Genomic DNA, 7254 nt, shown 5'->3' with positions numbered 1-7254 from the left:
GCACTTTATCATATGGATTAAGAAGAGTGCTCTATAAATAATGATAATAATAATGACAATAATAATAATAATAATAATAATTGTTATTATTATTATATTATTACTTTTGGGGTCGTTCAAACTCACACACACACAAGCTACTCATACCCAATTGGGGACATTCATCTATGTATAATGTCAAAACACCAGTATGTAAGTCTGTCAGTACTTTAGGAGACATTCCAAACACAGATCATTGTCCTTATTACTACTTGGGTTGTCATAAGAGAAACACTGGACAATAATACATACTAATATAAAAGGATTCAGCAGTGGTTTAGGTGGCAGGCATACACCCCCAACACTAAGAAATAAGAAAATACAGGCGGAAGGCAGGCTCTCTGTGGACACACACACTGTCACACAGGAATGAATGAGTAGGACCATTTTTGGAGAATTTTCTGCTATTTCAATAAAGAAATTCTTGCTCAACAGGTCTTTAAGTAGTATTTTATAAACTGGCCCCTACCTGAGGTCTGTCGCTTTCTTCGACAATCGGCTGGCTAACATCAGGTGCCAATTGCTGCTGGAAAAGGAAAAAAAAATGTTACTTACTATTTTTATTACATTTGGGGTCATTCCAAACACACACACACGGTACTCATACCTAATTGGGGACATTCATCTATGTATAATGTTAAGACACCAGTCTGTCAGTCTATCAGTACTTTTGGGGTCGTTCTAAACTCACACACACACGCTACTCATACCTAATTGGGGACATTCATCTGTATGTATAATGTCAAAACACTGTAAGTCTGTCAGTACTTTAGGAGACATTCCAAACACAGATCATTGTCCTTACAGTACATTACTACTTAGGCTGTCATAAGAGAAACACTGGACAATAATACATACTCTGAAACCCACTGAGTACTACACTGAGAACAAATACCTTACAATCTCTAAGAGATTAAGTAGTATTTTATAAACTGGCCCCTACCTGAGGTCTGTCCCTGACATCAGGTGTCAGCTGCTCGCTGACATCAGGTATCAGCTGTTCGCTGACATCAGGTGCCATTTTCTGCTGGAAAAGGAAACCGGAAAAAAATTAAAACAATCATGATATAGGTCAAATCTCAAGACACAATGAGATCAGTTTCATCTGAAAATGACAAAAACAACTATTATCAACATTAAACAAATTGTACCTGTCTGCGCCAAGGCCAGTCTGAATCCCTACGTTTAATTACTTAATTGTAAGTTATTTCTTCACCTGGGGCGATGTCTCTTAGGGCAAACAGGCAAAGATGTGGCATCCCACCAACATCAATAGCTTTTATCCTACAGTTAGGCTTGATGTGGTCATCATTCACAAGCCTTCCCAGTGACTTGTCTTCAACAGATGCATCAAGACTTAAGGAAAAGAATATTGATGTTAAGAGTAGAAGTTACCTACTTTGTTTGGCTACAGTGTTAAGAAGGGCACGTTTTATTTGAAAGCTGAGCAAACAATTGAGGTAGCTTGCGGCAATATACATTTACAGGGTACTACCAGGGTGGTGAGTCTCTTGCATGGTTTGTTAGAAATTGGGATATCCTTAGGTTAACAGGCCATTCAAAGCTCATTTCCTAAAACTATTGTAATGTATTACACCTGCCAACAAAAGCATATTTATTATAACTTACCACCAACATCCCCCTTTCCATTTGAAGTCAAACAGGAATACTGCTTCTGTGTCATTGTAGTTCTTCGTAAGAAGACCATCCTGTTTGAAAAGTTTACCACGGTATTCAAGCACAAAATCTCCTTTGTTGAAAACCTCCACAGCAAGCACACCTCGACCTTTAAAGTAAGAAAAAACACCAATTACTATTTTTTATCCACTAGCACAGTCTACCATCTTTCAAATTGGAGCCTAATACTTTGCAAGCTAAGGCAAAGCTGTGCAACAGTAGTGTAACATAAAAATACCCTATCAGAGATGGGGACTTGAGTTTCAGACTTGGACTTGAGTAGCACTTAAACTTGTACGCCACAACATTTGAGATACATTGTTTCTAGCGGCCTCTTTGACAGTAAGATGTAATTGCAGGCGAGCCTGTTCTTTCAGAGCCCTCCATCTTGTCACGTTCACGGTCAATATGTGTTGACTTTTTTTTTTGCTCTTTTGTAAACTTTATTGAAACACATTCACCTCTCTACTTCCAGTCCGTCCCCTATGTCTATATGTTACCCTCTTAAATCCATACACACACACATGTTCCTATTACACTTCTGCCCTTACTACAAGCCTGACTCAGAAGTTGGAAGTTCCCAATTTCCGTTTACAAGTGAACGCAGCATAACCGTTAGTGATGATCTCGGCCGACAGACCGACCGCTGTCAGCAGCGTCACTAACATGGCGGCCTATTTACATCTAGCCCGGGAATGTCGCCACAGACACAGATATTGAAATACTCGGCAAAAAGGCAAGTAGAAGTGCTTTCATTAGTGGGTCATATGATCAATCACCATTGTTTTAACTCACTCTTTGATAGATAGTAACTTAAAAGGCAATTAAATAGATGAAAATCTTACGGAGTATAACTTTAAGTTGCACACAAATGTGACTTGAGACTCGACTCAGACTTGAGATTTGGGACTTGTGCACAATCTTTTTATTTTTGTACTTTTTGGCGCATTAACATCACAAGCAGAATGTCATTCCCTCTGGTGCGCGAGCGGCCACACTCCACAGGTGACACCATGGTGAGCACATCACCTGCTGCTGCTGCTGCAGTTTTATTACCATTTGTCATATCGCCTGACTTTAATAACTTCACGCAAAGCCTAAACAAAATAATCATCGAATGCAACGTCTGTAATATGAACATAAAGGACGCTGGATCGACCACATCAAATTTTATCAGGCAGCTGAAAACGCACCCAGATAGGTCCGTCAAGTTAGCAAACATGTTAAGCTCAGCTGCATAAGCTATCAACGTTAGTTTGCTACTAATGTTAGCTTTGTGAGTGGTTAACTTTGGTGTTTTTTAAAATTACATATTTTTGTGTTTGCTTGCCAGTGCTGCCACCATCACTGGCTAATGCTGTTAAACCGAGAGAAATACACGTTAATTATTAATGTCAGCTAAAGGCAAGTTTACGTTGCTGTGTATATGAAACTTCTGACTTTTCAGGCTTTTTTCGTAACTGTATAGAATTTGTAGCATCATAAAATATAAATGAGGACAAAGAGATACTTGCTACAGCTGCATTTCTAGTAGTGATGAAACTAAAATATCTAAATATTGTTTTATTTCCCTGATTCACTGCTTTGTTCTCAATTACTGCGCTCTCTCTCCCTATTAAGTGTATACTCGCACGACCCTCTCTCTCTTTTTCTTTCTCTCTCTCTCTCATTGAGCCTCCATCCCAAACTGCCATTTCAACAAGCAGACTTTGCTACGAGCTGATTGGCTGTGACTTACATTCTAAAATCAGCTGCTGGAGACTTGACAAGTTGAGTCACAGGCGACAACATCAGCCGGTTTGATTCGAGACGAAACGGGCCAGTTCACACTGCTGCAACGTTTACCTTCAACGTTCTAAAGCGGTTTTGTTTCGTCTCGTCGCGAATCTTTGGTCTGAACTGGGCTTAAACCACAAAGTCACACAAAAACACAAACTAACTAATCGATTGAGGCAGTGGTAGATTAGCAACTCCCATGTGTTGCAAGGTAAAAGACTTTCACTAAATATAACCAAAATGGCTCTAAAAAGTTGTCTAACCCAGCTTTAAAATGTTAATAGCCAATCCACACTGCCAGTACAAAGTAGCCTTGTGTAAATGAGATACGCATAGGAAGCAATGATGAATTTTGAATTTACATAGTGTAATTCAACATTATTATTAATAGGCTGTGTACAACTGACACAAACACTACTTGCAAAATGTAAGAACTTACCTTTGTATGGGTTGATAAAATGCTCTGTGAGACCAGCCTTGTCAGTTTTCAGTTTAATGTGTTGTTCGGCATCCTGTTGAGGACGGACCCGTCTTCTCCTCACAGATCTCTCCATTATCGCTTCATTGCCAGACATATCATGTTTGACAGAATATTTCATGTATAATTAACATATGTGAGCCACCCAGTTAAGCTAACATACATTTATTAGTTTCCTTTATACCAGGATATACATTTTATATTGATAGCTTAGTCACAAACTAATGCAGGCTTTTTACCCTCATAATCAAATCTCTTAAGTAGCAAATGCAGTGGATTTACCTGGAGGAAACCTGTTGTGATCCTCAGTGTGTAGCTCAAGGTATTTACCCTTCTCTCACACACACTCGTTATTTTATTATGCACACAAGAATATATCTATATATATAATAAATCATATTCCTAACATCAAAATACTGAGTGAAGTTTAGAAAGAATTTAGAACACAGACATCAGTCAGTATTTGTCAGATTTTAAGATACTGGCACAATAAGCTAAACAGTTAAATGACTGGGGACAGAGCAGATTGAAATATCACTTTCTACATATTTACATGTTTATGCTCGTTGAACAGGTGTATTGATAAAGCACTGGCATTGTTCTCCTGAAGGTTTATTGTACTTACAGTAAAGAGTATGAGGAGCTCCTCTCTGTGTCAGAGCTGACAGCTCAGACACAGAGAAATTACACCAAAACATTAAAAAAAAGTAGAAATACAGGCGGCGGCTCGCGGCGCGGCGGGTAAACTTCACTTTGTATGGAAGCGATTAGTGATCAGAATTCAAATGATAAAGCTAATTTGAAAATTCAAATGGCAAATTGCCCTCGTGAGTCTTCCCACGCTGCCGGACAGGGACAAACTCTGCAGCAGTTGCTGAGATTATGCTAGTCTGCAGCTAAAGTTATCTGGAGTGGCCGTGATATCTAACGTAGCTTAGTGGCAACATCTCTCTAGAGACACCCTGTCTGCAACAGCAGAACAGTCAACACAAGCCATTGTACCTTATATAATTACTAAAACATATTTCAAGCTTGAGAACTGCATCTGCCATATAAAGAAACATATACCATTTGCATCTATTCATGTACATCTAGTGTAGTTATTATGACAGTGATCAAAGCAATTGGCTTAATTTTAAACACAGAGGTCAATTGAATTAGTCTCTTTTGCTTCACATACATTTTTTGTTAAATCTATAACAAACCATTCTATAAAATACTATTGGTCCATGTGAGCACCTTTAAAAACACAACTAACTAACTAACTGCGATTTATGAATGATTTACTGTCAATGCCATTTATGCATACCAGCTGCAATGCTTAGTAGGGTTTGAAGAAGTAGGCTGACCATGGTAATGGTAGCCACATGCTACCAATACCTTGCAATGCATAGGAATGTACATTTACTTAGCTAATTATGCTAACATTGGCTACACAGAAGTGTGTGAAAAGGATTAGGAATTTCCTAATTTACAGTGTAAAAAGTAGCTCCACAATTACACTGAACATGAGCAAAGGTTACATACATGCTATTGTAGTGCTAGTTATATTGTCAAAATGTCCTTTCTGACATGAAAACCTTTTATGTATGAGGATATAGCCTTCTTTATACAGCCAACCCAAGGAGGGATTTTCCCTGTATCCCTATTATATATATACAAATTGTGATTTTTAAAATATGTGATGCAAGAATATGATATCAGGAGGTAGAAAACTGTTAACTTTTGTTGTGTACAAACTATGACACAAAGGGGCTGAAATGGCCATAATTTATATAATTATTTGGAAATGCAGTCATGGTAATACAACTCAAAATAAAACAAATATATTATATAATATCCATTATAATTATACTATAACTATATATATCTATATATATAATAAATGTATATATCTTTATTATCTTGCAAAATGCAGGCTACCTATAGTTCTTGACTTGCTTCTCTATCTATCTATCTATCTATCTTTATTATCAGGCAAAATGCAGGCTACCTATAGTTCTTGACTTGCTTCTCTATCTATCTATCTATCTTTATTATCAGGCAAAATGCAGGCTACCTATAGCTCATGACTTGCTTCTCTATCTATCTATCTATCTATCTATCTATCTATCTATCTATCTATCTATCTATCTATCTATCTTTATTATCAGGCAAACTACAGGCTACCTATAGCTCATGACTTGCTTCTCTATCTATCTATCTATCTATCTATCTATCTATCTATCTATCTATCTATCTATCTATCTATCTATCTTTATTATCAGGCAAAATGCAGGCTACCTATAGCTCATGACTTGCTTCTCTATCTATCTATCTATCTATCTATCTTTATTATCAGGCAAAACGCAGGCTACATATAGCTCATAACTTGCTTCTCTATCTATCTATCTATCTTTATTATCAGGCAAACTGCAGGCTACCTATAGCTCAGGACTTGCTTCTCTATCTATCTATCTATCTATCTATCTATCTATCTATCTATCTATCTATCTATCTATCTATCTCTCTTTATTATCAGGCAAAATGCAGGCTACCTATAGCTCATGACTTGCTTCTCTATCTATCTATCTATCTATCTATCTTTATTATCAGGCAAACTGCAGGCTACCTATAGCTCATGACTTGCTTCTCTATCTATCTATCTATCTATCTATCTTTATTATCAGGCAAACTGCAGGCTACCTATAGATTATGACTTGCTTCTCTATCTATCTATCTATCTATCTATCTTTATTATCAGGCAAACTGCAGACTACCTATAGCTCATGACTTGCTTCTCTATCTATCTATCTATCTATCTATCTATCTATCTATCTATCTTTATTATCAGGCAAAATGCAGGCTACCTATAGCTCATGACTTGCTTCTCTATCTATCTATCTATCTTTATTATCAGGCAAAATGCAGGCTACCTATAGCTCATAACTTACTTCTCTATCTATCTATCTATCTATCTATCTATCTATCTATCTATCTATCTATCTATCTATCTATCTATCTATCTATCTTTATTATCAGGCAAAATGCAGGCTACCTATAGCTCATAACTTGCTTCTCTATCTATCTATCTATCTTTATTATCAGGCAAAATGCAGGCTACCTATAGCTCATGACTTGCTTCTCTATCTATCTATCTTTATTATCAGGCAAACTGCAGGCTACCTATAGCTCATGACTTGCTTCTCTATCTATCTATCTATCTATCTATCTATCTATCTATCTATCTATCTTTATTATCAGGCAAAATGCAGGCTACCTATAGCTCATGACTTGCTTCTCTA

The 7254-nt window shown here is 37.1% G+C and overlaps 1 long non-coding RNA gene across 1 annotated transcript; it reads right to left on the bottom strand.

The window, feature by feature from the left end:
- Positions 1-263: 263 nt before the first annotated feature.
- LOC132973462 (uncharacterized) lies at positions 264-2601 on the bottom strand. Its single transcript, XR_009673007.1, has 3 exons — positions 2357-2601; positions 983-1190; positions 264-565 (listed from the first exon to the last, which is right to left on the bottom strand). It is a non-coding gene; the product is annotated as an uncharacterized LOC132973462 (long non-coding RNA).
- Between the last annotated feature and the right edge of the window lie 4653 nt (positions 2602-7254).

The sequence above is a fragment of the Labrus mixtus genome, chromosome 4, assembly GCF_963584025.1.
Source record: "Labrus mixtus chromosome 4, fLabMix1.1, whole genome shotgun sequence".
Lineage (NCBI taxonomy): Eukaryota > Metazoa > Chordata > Actinopteri > Labriformes > Labridae > Labrus > Labrus mixtus.
This window is presented reverse-complemented; position numbering and strand designations above follow the sequence as displayed.